This window comes from Aulonocara stuartgranti (genome assembly GCF_965226115.1).
Source record: "Aulonocara stuartgranti genome assembly, chromosome: 9".
NCBI classification, from domain to species: domain Eukaryota; kingdom Metazoa; phylum Chordata; class Actinopteri; order Cichliformes; family Cichlidae; genus Aulonocara; species Aulonocara stuartgranti.
The window spans coordinates 35,199,716-35,216,707 of record NC_138960.1 but is presented as its reverse complement, the minus strand read 5'-3'; positions in this window follow the sequence as shown (position 1 = coordinate 35,216,707).

Below are 16,992 nucleotides of genomic sequence, written 5' to 3'. Positions count from 1 at the left end.
GTTCCCCCCTCTGCTAACCCCACAGCTGCATGTGACACTATCCACTCTGCCATAGCTCGGCTACAGACTCAGCACCCGAGTGCCTTTATTGTGATCTCGGGTGACTTCAACCATGTATCACTGGACAATACACTACCAACATTCAAACAATATGTGGACTGTCCCACCAGGGGAGAGAAAACTTTAGACTTACTGTATGCTAACGTCAAGGATGCATACAGCTCCTCCTCCCTCCCCCCACTTGGTAGGTCAGATCATAACCTGATTCACCTCACCCCCCGCTATGTGCCAATTGTGAGGAGGGAACCTGTGACCACCAGGACTGTTAGGAGGTGGTCAGAGGAGGCAATAGCGGAACTACAGGGCTGTTTCGAGGTGACCGACTGGGAAACACTCTGTGAGCCTCACGCCGAGGACATCAATGGGCTTACTGAGTGTATCACAGACTACATAACTTTCTGCACCGACTCCATTGTTCCAGCTCAGACTGTTCATTGTTACCCAAATAACAAGCCGTGGGTGACTAAGGACATCAAAGCCCTCCTCAACAACAAGAAGAGGGCTTTCAGAGGGGGCAACAAAGAGGAGGTGAGGAAGGTCCAGGTGTTACTAAAGGACAAGATCAGAGAGGCTAAGGACAATTACAGGAGGAAGCTGGAGTGGAAACTCCAGCAGAACAGCATGAGAGAGGTGTGGAGGGGCATGAAGACCATCACTGGATTCAGGCCAACCAACAGCAGGGGAGCTGAGGGAGGTGAGAATAGAGCCGACGAGTTGAATCTGTTTTTCAATAGATTCGACACCACAGTGTCTGCTCCCACCCCCACAACCTCACCTGCAGTCAGCCTGGAATCCAGAGCCACACCACTGTGCCAGCCTCTCTCTTCACATGTTGCCTCCTGTGAGAGTCCTGACACCCCTCCCCCACCCATCACCTTCACTCAATACCAGGTTGAGATGCAAATGAGGAGACTTCACTCAGGCAAGTCTGCTGGACCAGACGGAGTGAGTCCCCTCGTCCTCAAGACCTGTGCCCCCCAGCTGTGTGGAGTCTTTCATAAACTGTTTATGCTGAGTCTGAGTCTGCAGAGGGTCCCGGTGATGTGGAAGACATCATGCCTCGTCCCTGTACCAAAGACGCCTCGTCCCAGTGGCCCCCAGGATTACAGGCCCGTGGCACTGACCTCCCACATCATGAAGACCCTGGAAAGGCTCATCCTGGACCAGCTGCGACCCATAGTAAGACCACATCTGGATCCCCTTCAGTTCGCTTATCAGCCTCGTCTCGGAACAGAGGACGCCATCATCTACCTGCTCAATCGTGTCTACACCCATCTGGACCAGCCGGCGAGCACTGTGAGGGTCATGTTTTTTGACTTTTCCAGTGCTTTCAACACCATCAGGCCGACCCTCCTGGGTGATAAGTTAGCAGCGATGCAGGTGGATGCTTCTCTGGTGTCCTGGATTGTTGATTACCTGACAGGAAGACCACAATATGTACGTCTCCCACAGTGTGTGTCTGACAAGGTGATCAGCAACACAGGGGCACCACAGGGGACTGTCCTCTCCCCCTTCCTCTTCACCCTCTACACCACAGACTTCAGCCACTGCACAGAGACCTCCATCTTCAGAAGTTTTCTGATGACTCTGCGGTGGTTGGATGCATCAGCAGGGATGATGAGACAGAGTACCGGGCTGTGGTCGACTCCTTTGTCACGTGGTGTGAGCAGAATCATCTGCAGCTCAACGTGGCAAAGACCAAGGAACTGATCGTGGACTTCAGGAAGACCAGGAAACACTTGACCCCTGTTTCAATCCAGGGGGTCAGTGTTGACATTGTGGAGGACTATAAATACCTTGGAGTACACATTGACAATAAACTGGACTGGGCTAAAAACACCACAGCACTTTACAGGAAGGGCCAGAGTCGTCTCTATTTTTTGAGGCGACTGAGGTCCTTCAACATCTGCCAGAAAATGCTGAGGATTTTCTATGAGTCTGTGGTGGCCAGTGCGATCCTCTATGCTGTTGCATGCTGGGGGAGCAGGCTGAGGGTCGCAGATGCCAACAGACTTAATAAACTGATCCGTAAGGCCAGCAATGTTGTGGGGATGGAGCTGGACTCCCTCAAGGTGGTGTCGGAGAGGCGGATGCTGTCCAAGATAAAGACAATGTTGGATAACACCTCCCACCCACTCCATGACATGTTGGTCAGTCACAGGAGCTCGTTCAGTGAGAGACTGAGATTACCCATAATGCACCACTGAACGACACAGGAAATCTTTCCTGCCTGTGGCTCCCTGTACAACGCATCCACTTAACACACTGTTTGCTGCTACAGCTACACATGTTTCTTTTCCAAATATTTATTTATAAGTGACTTATGTATGTATGTATGTATATATATGTATATATTGTACTATTCTTAGTTAGCGTATTGTCTGTCTTGTCTTAATGTTGGTTTAAAATGGAGCACTGTAACAAAAAATAATTTCCCCCAGGGATCAATAAAGTATTCTGATTCTGATTCTGATTCTGAATGTAGACAATCCGAATGTTATAGTTTCTTTCCACTGTGTTCCTGTTAATGATAAACTACAAATTTACCCATAATTACTAAAATATCGATATTTTAATGTGAGAATCGATTCTAGAACATAAATGACTGGTATCGGAGAAATCGATATTTCAGGATCGATCCGCACATCACTAGCTAGCAAAGCGGCTGATGTGGAGTGAAGCCACGTTAATGACAGTGTGTACAACCATTGGAGACGTGAGCAGGACAGACGGAACAACTGACGGGAAAAGTGTGGACTTTATACCAGTTTTTAAATTGTGTTGATCGGCCACGTAAAACCAGAGTTATGATAAAATATCTGCAATGTTTGTTTTTCTTCCTGAATACTGTCGTTGTTTATATTTACTGCAGGAAGAAACGGTACAAACAGCGTTTTATAAGGAAAACGCTCGAAAGCCTGTGAGCAAAGACAACACCAAAAAAAACCCAGCCTTTCCTATTGGTGGAAAAATGTACCATGTCGACCAATCAAAAAATGGTATGGCAACATGGCATTTAGTTTTATAGGAAGGGGGAAGTTTTAGGAGTGATGGCGTGTTTTGAGATGTGAGAGATTTGCGACGTTTAGCGCAAATCTTGTGTAGTTAGTGTGTAGTTAGTGTGTAGTTAGTGTGTAGTTAGTGTGTAGTTAGCGTGTAGTGTAGTCAGTAGTTGTTGTGTGTGTCAGAACAATGAGGCGACTGCTGAGTGTTACAGGTGTTACAGCAGTGATACATCTGCTGCTGTCAGGCCTGCAGGTATCAGGCTGTTGTTCTCCTTCATCTCATAGTGGACACAAATTATTTTTGGAGCGGCACAAATAATCTGTGTGGCATCAGATGTGATGCAGAACAGCTGATTGTTCTGTAAATAGTTTGAAATGTTTATTTAAAAAACACCTTGGCTGCATTTTTAGGTAAACAGCTGCAAAACACTTTGTTTGCATAACTCAGTTACTTTTTTGAAGAAGTAACTATATAATTAATTGCCCAACATTGGTCATTATTTACTGTATTTTGCAGACAGAGTTACAGACTCTCTCCCAGACCACAGACTCATAATACAGTCAGATTTTTATAAGAAAGAAAGAAAGAAAGAAAGAAAGAAAGAAAGAAAGAAAGAAAGAAAGAAAGAAAGAAAGAAAGAAAGAAAGTTGTGTTTTCAAAATTGGAGTTCAAGTTATTTTTACTTCCAATAGTGTTAACATGCTACACAGGTCATGAACAAGATTTTTTTAAAGATTTTCATTGTGAGTGGGCTAAAGCAGTTAATGAAAAGTAGTCTAACAGAAATGCTGTAATTTGATTATTTTAATAAACATGTAACTTGGATGGATTCGATGCTGGCGTGACCACAGTGCACACGTCTAATGTCGCTCACAGTGTCCAAGGGTTCGCTCAGGGAGTTTGTGTGTGACACAGGAAACATTAGAGGGAACATTGGTTCTCAGACATTTAATAATTTGGTTTGATCAGTCAAATGGCCTTCAGGTAAACAACACGGCTCTTTTTTTGCAACTCTTTCGATCACACAATGCTCTGTGCAAACAAAGCAGAGGTATTTTGCTTTTTGTTTGCAGTTGCACTGCATAGTTTTAGTTTCATTTTTCAATCATATGCATACATGTAGAACAGTTTAAAATCAGATGATCAAAATACAGGGTGGCGCACAGCCCAGCTTCTAAACAAAGAGGGAACAGGGTCTTAATGTAAAAAGAAATGATAAAATTAGCAAATAAAAGAAACACCTGGTGGAATATTTAATAATTAATATTTAAGATGCCTTAGAAAGTGTTTTAATGTTTGGTTTAAGTTAGTACATTAATACATTAATAACCTTTAATGCTGGGACCAAAATTGAATGCGAACAGAGGCTCTGCCCAGTTTAATTTTCTCAGCTTGTCCTGTCTACTGCCTTCATGCGGGAGCTGTCTAGGCTTCTCACTTTTACCTGCTCCATGTCTCCATCCAATCTCTTACTTCACCCACTTCATTATTCATCATTCATGGTTTGCCAGCAAATTCTTATAACCGTTGGACCGTCTCAGTTCCACACAGCATGTTCAAGTGCCACCCACAGCAAAGGTCACACACTGCATCTGGTTTTCCTTCCAGTCTGAGCTACTTCCTGTTCCTCTGCCTAGGTCTTACACACATCACATACAGGGATATGAAGACTGCCATTGCACTGGCCAGTGTTGCTACAGCTTATTTTTTTATTGTGTCACAGTACAGATACCTGTATTTGTATAGCACAGGATTTCAAATGTATCATATCGTAGTTTGGTCTCTGAATCTTTGTGTGTTTTACATAGAAACACAACAGAATAAAGAATCAGCGAGTCCAAATGGACAATGACCTCAGGATAAAACACTGTGCTTTGTAACTAACTTACAGTCATGTGGATGTAATAGTAATAGGTGTAGAATCCTGGCTCAGTAATTAGCTCTGCCTCACAGCATTTCAGTCTCTGCAGCGCCTTTCTATGTTTGTAAGTTCTCCGTGGGGATTTTATTTCAGTTTTTAGATTTTTTTTATTGTGATATCAGTTGTCAGACATTTAATAGTTTTGTTTCTTCAGTCAAATGGCATTCAGAAAAACAGCACGGCTCTTTTTGGCACCGCTTCATTGCACAATGGTGCCGTGCAAACAAAGCAGAGGTATTTCGCTTTTTGATCCTCTCTTTCTCTTACCAGAATGTCTTGCTTTTCCAAGAAGTTGCTGTAAATTTTGAACTCATGCACCTCACCCTTCAGGTGCCCCTGACCTCTGCTACAAGGGCCTGGACTTCTTTCACCCGCTCCCCCCCCCCCCTCGTCTTTGTTCTCCTCTCCACCAAGTCAGGCCAAAGGTTCCACCTGCAGACAACACTGGTCAAGGCATTTGTAGCTTCTCACTGCCCTCGACAACTCAATTTGGTTCCTTCAGTCAAATGGTATTTGGAAACAACACGGCTCTTTTTGTACATTGTGTAATGCTCTCATGACATAATGGTGCTGTGCAAATAAAGCAGGTATTTAACTTTTTGTTTCTCTCTTATCCTGTGTGTGTTTGTTTCAGTTGCTGTGAGTTCATCTGTCTGGATCAGTGGCATTGAATAGTTTCATTTTCTATTGTTTACTCTTTTTTTGTTTTTGTTCATATGCATTCATGTAGATCAGTTTAAAATCAGATAATACAGGCCAGGCTCATAGAAGCAAGTTTCTAAAAAGCAGGGAACAAGGTATAAATGTCTTTAAATAAACAAAAACTGATGATAATAATACTACTACTACTAATAATAATGAATGCCTGGTGGAATAATTAATCAATATTTAGTGGACACTAAGGAGGCCAGACTAATAAATATCAAAACATGAAAAAACTCAAGAGACTTCAGAGTGGCAGGAAAAACATCATAGAAACAATAATGAGACTAAAGCTCTACACTGACAGTAGAAAGCCAAGAACTAAACACTCTCATAAAATAACCAGAAACCTCACAAAAACCATGGCTGGGCTGACAGCATGAGGGGCTCATTGTTGAGCTGCTACTCGTGGGCATCACTAGGAGCCGGTGAGGCGGTTTGGGCATCTGATCAGGATTTCTCCTGAGTATCTCCAAGCTGAGGTGTTCTCAGCATGTCCCAAAGGGAAGAGGCTCCAGAGCAGACACAGGACACACTTGATAGAGTAAATCGTCTGGTGTGCTCCCAGTAGGAAATGGCCAGGAAGAGGGAGGTCTGGGCTTGTCTGCCTTAACTGCTGACTGCATGACCCAGCCCTGGTTAAACAGCAGAAAATGGATGGATGCCTCCCTGGCTGCTGTGTCTGTGGGGATGGTGTTCGCTCTGTGTTGTAGCGTCCTGATGACGCCCAGTTTGTGCTCCAGTGGATGATGAGAGTCAAACCTTAAATACTGATCCGTATGTGTAGGTTTACGGTACACGTCAGCTTTTAGATGTCCCCCATTACTGATGGCAATCTCACAGTCTAAGAAGGCTAACCTGCCACTGTTCATATCCTCCCTGGTGAATTTGATGTGTCGGTCCACTGAGTTAATGTGATCCGTGAAATGTGGCACGTCCTGAGATTTGATTTTCACCCAGGTGTCATCCACATACCTGAACCAATGACTTGGTGGTGTTCCAGGGTAGGATAGCAAAGCCCTCTTTTCCACTTCTTTCATGTACAAATTGGGTGAAACTGGGGAGCCCATGGCACACCCATGTTTCTGCCTGTAGTACTGACCCTTGTATGTGAAGTAGGTGGAATGAAGACACAGTTCCAATCTCTCACCTTCTCAATAAGATCCAAGGTGTTCTCCAGAACACCTTGGATCTTACAATGCTGTGATTGCAGCAATTCTTCACCTCTGTGTGAATGGTACTCATGGCCACTGATCAATGGCCATGAAAAATTTAAATATTAATGATGATGAAACTGAGCTCACAGTTTATCGTTAGTCAGTGGCGCTGGTTTCAGTCATTGTGCAAAAGTACTGTGTATAAGGTTGGGGAAACCTGCAGTCAGCTGAGACTGAAGAAGTCACCAGGATGATGACGAAACATTTCTCCCACTGAAAACATGAACAGAGTCCTTTCCATACCTGATGCAGCATGGATCAAGACATACACCAATATCTGCACAAACTTCTTTGTTTCTTTTCAGTGCATTCATCACAGAGATTCGAAGTCGGCCAAGCTCTTTCAGTCTTTAAATGGGAAATTCTCAGGTAACACTGACACTGATGAAGTGAACACTTAGAACAACAGACGTGTCAACAAAGAATTATTTGCTTACATGCCACTGATGCTTTAACAGTGATTTAGTCTTTTGATAGACATGAGAAATGTAAAACATCTGTGTGGCTGGGTGAAGACGAGTAATGCTTCTGCTTAGATAGCAAAGAGCGAAAATGAAAGAGTCTATCTTTCATCTAATAATAAATGTTTTCTTATCTTTGGAAATATAATTTAAAAAGTATATTATAGATTAAAAAGAGAAGCAGAGACCACAAATGTTATTTTAATGATGAAGTAAGATTATCAGTTTGTAAAAAAACAAATTAGAATAATGAGATGTGCACCTCTTGATAAAGATCTGAGTTGGTTTAGTCTCAAGTTGTCAGCAGTTTTATGTAAAGTGATCGGTGTAAGCCCTGTTCTCATTCAAAGATCTTGAACTCAGTAGAAATTTAGGTCAGATCACTTTGAGTTTTTAAGGTGGCGTGTGAAGTTTTAATGCAAAAATGTTGATGCTTGTCTCACAGTCCTCCTCGTTCTTTCTTTCTACAGCAAATTTTATCTCTAACATCATTTACAGCAGGTTTGCTATCTTGCCTTCTTCTTGGTTCTTTCCTTTGTTAATTACTGTTAATGTCTCGGTTGACTGTCAGTTGGCAGGCAGATGGTACAAACATGCTGCCAGCGTGACTGTAGTTATTTTCCAGTCAGCAGCATGACAGAGATGCATGACTGGTTTTAACTGCTGTTTGAAATTTTGAAATACTTCACTGTGCTTGGTATAAAACAAACAACTACATAGAGCAAGAAACAAAGGTGTGTCCAAAAATAGACCATATCTGAAAGATGATGTAGCCACACAACCTCTTTGTGGTAATAGATAATTGGCAAACCTTCTGGAGGAAACCTGGTCTTGTAAGGAGAGACGGCATCCATCCCACTTTGGATGGAGCAGCTCTCATTTCTAGAAATATGGACAAATTTATTAAACCCCCCAAAATATGACTATCCAGAGTTGGGACCAGGAAGCAGAGTTGCAGTCTTACACGCCTCTCTGCAGCTTCTCTCCTCCTGCTACACCCCCCCCCCCCCCCCCAAAAAAAAAAAAACATCTCCACAGAGACTGTGTCAGCTCCCAAACAGACAAAAAACAAACTAAAAACCAGCAACAAACAACTTAAACATAAACAATCACAAAGAAAGAACAATACAGTATCCACATCTGAACCAAAGAGTAAAACAGTGAAATGTGGATTATTAAATATTAGGTCTCTCTCCTCCAAGTCTCTGTTAGTACATGACTTAATAATTGATCAACAAATTGATTTACTCTGCCTTACAGAAACCTGGTTGCAGCAGGATGATTATGTTAGTTTAAATGAATCAACACCCCCGAGTCATTCTAACTACCAGAAACCTCGAAGCACAGGCCGAGGGGGAGGTGTGGCAGCAATTTTTCACACCAGCCTATTAATCAACCAAAGACCCAGACAGACTTTTAGTTCATTTGAAAGCCTGATGCTTAACATTGTCCACCCCAGCTGTGAAACTCAGAAACCAGTCTTACTTGTTATCATCTATCGTCCACCTGGGCCTTACACAGAGTTTCTGTCTGATTTCTCAGACTTTTTATCTGATTTCGTTCTGAGCTCAGATAAAATAATTATTGTGGGTGATTTTAACATCCATGTAGATGCTAAAAATGACAGCCTCAACATGGCATTTAATCTGTTATTAGACTCAATTGGTTTCTCTCAAAATGTAAAAGAACCCACCCACCACTTTAATCACACTCTAGATCTTGTTTTAACATATGGCATAGAAACGGAACATTTAACAGTGTTTCCTGAAAACCCTCTGCTGTCTGATCATTTCCTGATAACATTTACATTTACAATAATTGATTACACAGCGGTGGAGAGTAGACTTTATCAAAGTAGATGTCTTTCTGAAAGCGCTGTAACTAAGTTTAAGAATATAATCCACCCACTGTTATCATCTTCAATGCCCTGTACCAACGCAGAGCAGAGCAGCTATCTGAACGCTACTCCAACAGAGGTCGATTATCTTGTTAATAATTTCACCTCCTCACTACGTACGACTCTGGATACTGTAGCTCCTGTGAAAACTAAGGTCTCTAATCAGAAGTACCTGACTCCGTGGTATAATTCTCAAACACGTAGCCTAAAGCAGATGACTCGTAATCTGGAGAGGAAATGGCGTGCCACAAATTTAGAAGTTCATCATTTAGCCGGGAGAAATAGTGTCATGGTCGGACGGTCCTTCCCGGGCGACCTGCCTGTGTGTGTGTTTCTCTCTCTCTCCTCCTCCCCACCCTTGTTGTCTCTGCCCCCACATAACATAACATTCTATACAAAAACACACCGGTCTCGCCCTCTAGCTGCCATCAGCCTAACTACACTGACCGGCTGCATTAACATCTACTGTACAATGCAGGGCTAGGGCTTTCAGATTAAAAGCCCTGGTTAGCATAACACAGGACTTGGAAGAGGCAGAATGAAAGCAGTCCTTTAAATCCTCAGAGCAGGAGTTAACGGACCTTGGAGTATCTGACAAATAATTAACCGTTTCTGAATTACTCTTTTCACATTTGAATAACCCTGAGTTAACTGGCATTGAATTACTAGACTCAGGAATAACTGACAGAGTGTTCATGAATGCAGGCTCAGATGGAGCAGAAAAAACACTGCGTTCCTGACTCACAGAATCTGTCGGTAACTGCCGGCCGCGTGGACGTCGCTTCCGCCTGGGAGAAGGGGCGAGAGCGGCAGGGGAAGCGGGCGGTGATATGAGGCAGCTCTGAAGTGGCTGCTCCTGCTGTGGGGTGGATGGGCTGGGTGGAATGAGGATGATTCCCAGTGCTTTGTAAAAAGCCTGGGCTGGTGTGAGCTGGCCACTGGGGGGCTGCATGTACATGAAACCGTCACTCTCACTGACCCCGAGAGCTTGCTTGGCGAGCGAAGGATGACGGCGGCGTGACCGCCGTTTAGCCCGGAAGGAGGGAGAAGCCGACTGATCGGGCGGCATTTTGTCCGACTGAGAGTCCTCTGGTGGACTGGGGAGAGAATCTTCCGGTAAGCCAGACAGGTCAGCTGTCGCAGTTGGGGGGTTAAGGTGAAGCGTGTTGAGGATGAAGTCCTGTAGGAGTGGGTGAACTGAATCCAGCAGCCAGGGGTGATTGGAAACTAGCCGCTGTAGTCGGGCCTCCAGAGCATGACGAAATTCCTCCCCCTCATGCTCTAGCCACAGATTAGTCCATCTTGAAACTGAATCGATTAATTCCTCCCGAAGCTCCTTGGAAGGTGCGAATGCCACTGGGTCCATGTTTGGCCGGTTTGTACTGTCACGGCTGCCGAGGCAAGCCGTGTGGAGTTAGAAGAAGGGCCCAAGATGCAGGCAGTGGATGAGATGCTGGTGAGGTTTATTTACAGAGGTGTAGTGGCAAACAAGCAGTGGGGCATAACAAATAACTGAAGACACCTAAACTGGGAGAACTAAAAAATAACAGACCTGGGAGCATACGACAAAGGGGATGAGAAGCAGAGAGGCGCAGACGAGGACGAGGACACTGTGGGACACTGTGGGACACAGACTGACACGAAGTAACACAGACGAACCGGCAACAGGCAGGAGAACACACAGGGCTTAAATACACACACCAGTAATCAGGGGATGAGAGACAGGAGGGCAACACAGCTGGGAGGAATCAGAGCTGACGGGACAGGGGAAACGTAAACTGAACACACTCACATCAGACAGAGACCTTCACAATAAAACAGGAAACTCAGACACGGGGAACCAAACAAGACACAGAACTAAACAGACAGCTTCACAAACAGACGGGGTGACATCATAGACAGACAGAGACACAGACGCAGACTCAAGGGCAGACCGAATATAACATAGAACTCAAACCATCATCATCAACTAGAAAATGATAACAAACTAAAAGCGCTGGGTCACCGACCCAGGACCATGACAGGTGGTGGTACCAAAGAAGACAGAAGATGTACGCATATGTGTCGACCTTACACACCTCAATGAGTCTGTGTGTCGAGAGAAGTACATACTGCCATCGATGGACGAAACATTGGGCAGATTGGCTGGTGCCAGCATATTCAGCAAGCTGGACGCTAACATGGGGTTTTGGCAGATACCTCTGATGGAAAGCTCAGCCAAATACACCACTTTCATCACACCGTTTGGGCGTTATTACTTCAAGAGACTGCCCTTCGGGATTGCTTCAGCACCGGAGCATTTCCAGAACAGGATGGTCACAGAGGTCACAGATGGTATGGAAGGGGTAGTTTGCCACATGGACGACGTGCTGGTCTGGGGCAGAACGCAGGAGGAGCATGACTCTTGCCTACACGCTGTGCTGGGCAGGATCCAAAAAGCTGGCATCACCCTAAACATTAACAAGTGCGACATCGCGAAACAGCAGGTGACGTTTTTAGGGCATGTTCTCTCAGCCAGCGGTATCAGCCCTGACCCAAGCAAGACCCAGGCTGTGAGGGAGATGAAGGAGCCACAAAGTGTGAGTGAGTTAAGGAGCTTTCTGGGAATGGTTAACAAGCTTGGAAAGTTTACCCCACAGCTCGCAGAGAGAGACAAACCTCTAAGAGACTTACTGTCTAAGAAAAACTGCTGGAGATGGGACATTGACCAGGCTAGAGCATTTCAGAACCTGAAAGATGCACTCACATCACCGCCAGTGTTGGCCATGTATGACCCAAGCCGTGACTGCAAGGTGTCAGCAGACGCATCATCGTATGGCTTAGGGGGTGTGCTGCTTCAAAGATGGGACGAGGAGTGGAGACCCGTTGCCTACGCGTCACGCTCCCTCACTGCAACAGAACAGAGATACGCCCAGGTTGAAAAGGAGGCTTTAGGTCTGACCTGGGCTTGTGAGCGGTTCCGCAACTTTCTTATTGGCAAACACTTTCAAATGGAGACAGACCATAAGCCGCTGCTAAGTCTGCTGGGGGCACAAACTCTGGATGCGCTCCCTCCCAGAATTCAACGCTTTAGGATGCGCCTCATGCGATATTCCTACTCGATTTCGCATGTACCAGGCAAACACCTGTGGACAGCTGACACGCTCTCACGATCTCCAGTGAAAGCAAAAGAAACACTTCAAGACAAGGAGTTGTTGGAGAGCACAAATATTTACGTGGACATGTTGATGGACAATCTGCCAGCTAGCAACAATTTCTTGGAGCAGCTGAGAGAAGAGCTGAAGAGGGACAGCGTATGTGCTCGCGTGATGCAGCTGTGTGAGGAAGGATGGCCCACACATTTCAACAGCGAACCAGCGCTAAGACTGTACTGGGCAGAACGGGCATTCCTCACCGTACATGATGGTCTGCTAATCAAAGGGGACAGGTTGGTTATACCTGCAACTATGAGAAATGATGTGCTCACCAGACTGCACGGTCACCAGGGAGTGGTTAAGTGCAGACAGCGAGCACGACAGTCGGTTTGGTGGCCAGGGCTAAGCCAGCAGATAAATGAGCTTGTCCTTAACTGTCGGACATGTTGCCAAGTGAGAGAAAACCACACAAAACCGCTGATGCCATCACAGTATCCGGGGCGGCCGTGGCAAAAGCTAGGAGCCGATCTGTTTATGCTGAGAGGGAAAACCTACCTTCTTGTTGTGGATTATGCCTCAAGATTTGTTGAGATTGCCCCTCTCACACCTTCAAGGTCAGAGGACGCGATCCATCATCTCAAAGGGATTTTTGCTCGTCACGGGATCCCCGAGCAGCTGGTAACAGATAATGGGCCACAGTTTTCGGGGGCAGCTTTTGAGACATTTGCAAAAGTGTATGGCTTCCGTCACATCACAAGCAGCCCGAAATATCCCCAAAGCAATGGTGAAGCCGAACGAGCAGTTAAGACTGTCAAGAATCTATTGCGGAAAGCTGCTGATCCACACTTGGCTCTGCTCGCTTACAGAGCCACCCCACTGCAGAATGACTATAGTCCAGCCCAACTCTTGATGGGGAGACGGCTTCGCACCACAGTGCCAATACTGCCATCTCTGCTTGACCCCGCACTTCCTGATAGTGTGGTTGTCGCCCGGAGGGAAAAGGAGAGGAGGACTAAAGAGGCACAGTCATATAACCTTCATCATCGCGCACGCAGCCTCGATAGGCTCACTCCAGGCCAAGAAGTGTGGATAACAGACCAGAGAGCCAGCGGCACCGTTATTGGCAGCCACTCCACACCACGATCATATCTCGTGGAGGGACCTCGTGGGACAATTAGGCGGAATCGTCGGCATCTTGTTCCCATGAAACACTCTCCAGACCAAACTGAGAGCAATAATGGGGAGCCAGAATCTGCAGAAGCCGGGGAGCAGTGCTCCACGGACATGCCAGAGCCAGTTTCTCCAGAGCTTCCATCTACACCCAGAACCAGATCCGGAAGAGTGGTTGTGAGACCAACCAGATTGGACTTGTGACGGATAAGATGGAAAGGACAGTTTTACACAAGAATACCCCTCTTTCGTAGTATTGTTTGCACAATATGGGTAAAAGTGTAAAAGCTAAAAGGTTGTCATTTTCAAATATGCATGTTCAGAAGTTGGGAAATGCAGGTGGTGTGACGTGTTAGCATGTAAGACTTTGTGTTACTTAACGGGTTAATTAGAGTTAAGATTTTTGTTATATAGTATTCCTTACAGGTAAGCGCAGGACCAGACCTTCCAGCCTCAGAGGCAGAATAACCCTCTAAGTTCTGGTGAGTCAATGGTAGTCTACCCATTGATTCTAGAAAGGGGAGATGTGGTGTAATTGCATTGTACAGTAGATGTTAATGCAGCCGGTCAGTGTAGTTAGGCTGATGGCAGCTAGAGGGCGAGACCGGTGTGTTTTTGTATAGAATGTTATGTTATGTGGGGGCAGAGCTAGAACAAGAAAATAAAGTGTGGTTATCAATCGTACAGTGGACCCGCGTATAATTGAATAACACGACAGTCTCCACCCAGCGGCTGACACACCTGCACCTAATTTGCCACCCAGCTGTCACTAATCATCCTTCGTCGTGGGCTGAGGCATTTAACTGTGTGTCCAGACGGCAGTTGACGCTGGATTGTACTTGAAGCTCGGTAGTTAAAAGTGTTTGTTACTTGCAACTTAGCTTTAGCCGGCTAGCCTTCTCACATGTTGTTGTCGCTCGTTTATAGGAGGAAGAGACACAGAGCAGGAGGTTGGAGAGGAGGAGCCCGTGGAATTAAGCTCTCGGAGGAGGACACGCATTCGGATAATCACTTTGGAAACTCACCTGTGCACCACTGGAAGTTTGGAGAGGATCACTGTTGGAGTTTGCACTTCACTTTGTGTTTTGAGACTGTTTTTGGGCACTGTAAATAAACGCACTGTGTGCTTCGCATCCAGAGCTCCGTGACTGAGTCCGTATTTTCCCATTACCCGTGACAGAACAATCCAGCCAGCAATGGACTCAGCGGACTCAATTCCCATCCAGCGCGAGCTCGTGCTTCAAACTGTACGGTTGGAACAACATGAAAAGATGCTGCAGCATGTTGCCGAGGAGCAGTCCGCGCTACTACAAGTGGTATCTGAACTGAAAGGTATGTTGCTTGCTACACCTAGAGCACCCGTTCAACCACCAGAGCCAGTAGAGCTTCTAAATGTAGGTACACACATTACCTGTACCTGAAAAATTCAGTGGAGATTTGGACAAAAGCCAGGGATTTTTGACTCAATGCTCTCTGATTTTTAGGCAGCAGACTCGAGCTTATGCCTCTGATATTGCCAAAATCACCCTCATGGTTGAGCTCATGACCAGACGAGCTCTGCTGTGGGCTCAAGCAGCCCTGAGTGCCCAGCCCTCCATCTCATATAGTGATTTTTTTGAGCAAATTTTGGTGTGTGTTTGACAAAGGATCTAACCCTGACAGCGCTGCTCATCGCATGTTTACTTTAAAGCAGGGCCGGTGGAGCGTGGCAGACTTCTCTGTGGACTTTTTGGGCGACCGTGGCTCAAGGGGTTGGGAAGCATATCTGTAACCGGAAGGTCGCTGGTTCGATCCCTGGGCTCTCTGTACTGGTCGTTGTGTCCTTGGGCAAGACACTTCACCTACCGCCTACTGGTGTTGGCCAGTGGAGCCGATGGCGCGACATGGCAGCCTCGCTTCTGTCAGTCTGCCCCAGGGCAGCTGTGGCTACAACCGTAGCTGCCTCCACCAGTGTGTGAATGTGAGAGTGAATGAATAGTGGCATTGTAAAGTGCTTTGGGTGCCTTGAAAAGCGCTATATAAATCCAATCCATTATTATTATTATTACTTTTGGATCTTGGCCGAGGAGACTGGCTGGGAGGAGAGGGCGCTCCGAGGAGCATTCCTAAACAGCTTAAATGAGAATGTCAAACGTGAGTTGGCCACTAAAGAGCTTCCTAAATTGTTAAGCGCCCTGGTTAACATGTGTATCAGTCTAGACGACCATATGCGGGAGTTTGGCAGGCGGACTGGAGATGGGCGATGGTCAGTAGGGGGCGTAGGAGTTCCGACTGGACTCCCGTCTCTCGAGTGGAGAGAGGAGGAACCGCAGCTGGGACGGACTAAATTCACCCAGAGCAGAAGACAACTGGTGGGTGAGTGTTTTGCGTGCGGGAAGAAGGGGCATTTCGCGGACGCCTGTCCCTCACAGCTAAAAGACTCAGCCCGTCAGTAAAGGTGGGGATACTGACGGGTGCACCGGTTAATACATTCCTCCACCTCAGCTGCCCCGCTAAATTACGGTTTCTTTTCCACACCCGTTCTTGTGATGCACTAATAGATTCAGGACCTGAACAAAGTTTTTTGGATGAGGCTTTGCCCACAAAATGGGTTTGCCTGTTGTTCTTCTCCCTGAAGCGCTCCAAGTGTCAGTGCTTAATGGCAGACCCTTAGCTGCTCTCACTCACCGCACTCAAGAAATCACACTCACTCTCTCCGGCAATCACACTGAGCAGATGTTCCTGTTTCTCTTCAAGGCACCTGACACACCCTTAGTTTTGGGATTCCCCCAGCTCCAGCGACACAATCCACAGATTGATTGGGCCAAGGGATGTATCGTGGGGTGGAGCACCCGTTGCCATGAGCAGTGTTTACGCTCTGCAGTGCCGGGTTGCATGTCAGACGATCCTGCGGGGCCGCCCACTCGCCCCGACTTGTCAACCGTGCCCGCCGAATATCACGATCTAGGACAAGTCTTTAGCAAAGACGGGGCCCAATCGCTGCCCCCCCCCCCCCCCCCCCCGCGTCCGTACGACTGTGGGATTGATTTGCTCCCAGGCACCCCCTTGCCCACTAGCCGACTCTATAGTATCTCGAAACCTGAGTGCGAGTCTATGGAGCGCTACATTACGGACTCCCTGGCAGCTGGCATCATCCGCCCCTCCACTGCTCCCTTGGGCGCAGGCTTCTTTTTTGTTGACAAAAAGGGATAAGACCCTATGCCCCTGCATTGACTATCGGGGACTAAACAAAATCACTATCAAAAACAAATATCCCCTACCTCTGAACGCCTCAGCTTTTGAACTCCTTAAAGGGGCCACCCATTTCACCAAACTTGATTTCCGCAATGCTTATCACCTGGTCCGCATCCGCGAGGGGGACGAGTGGAAGACGGCCTTCAACACCCATCTGGGCCACTTCGAGTACCTGGTAATGCCGTTTGGA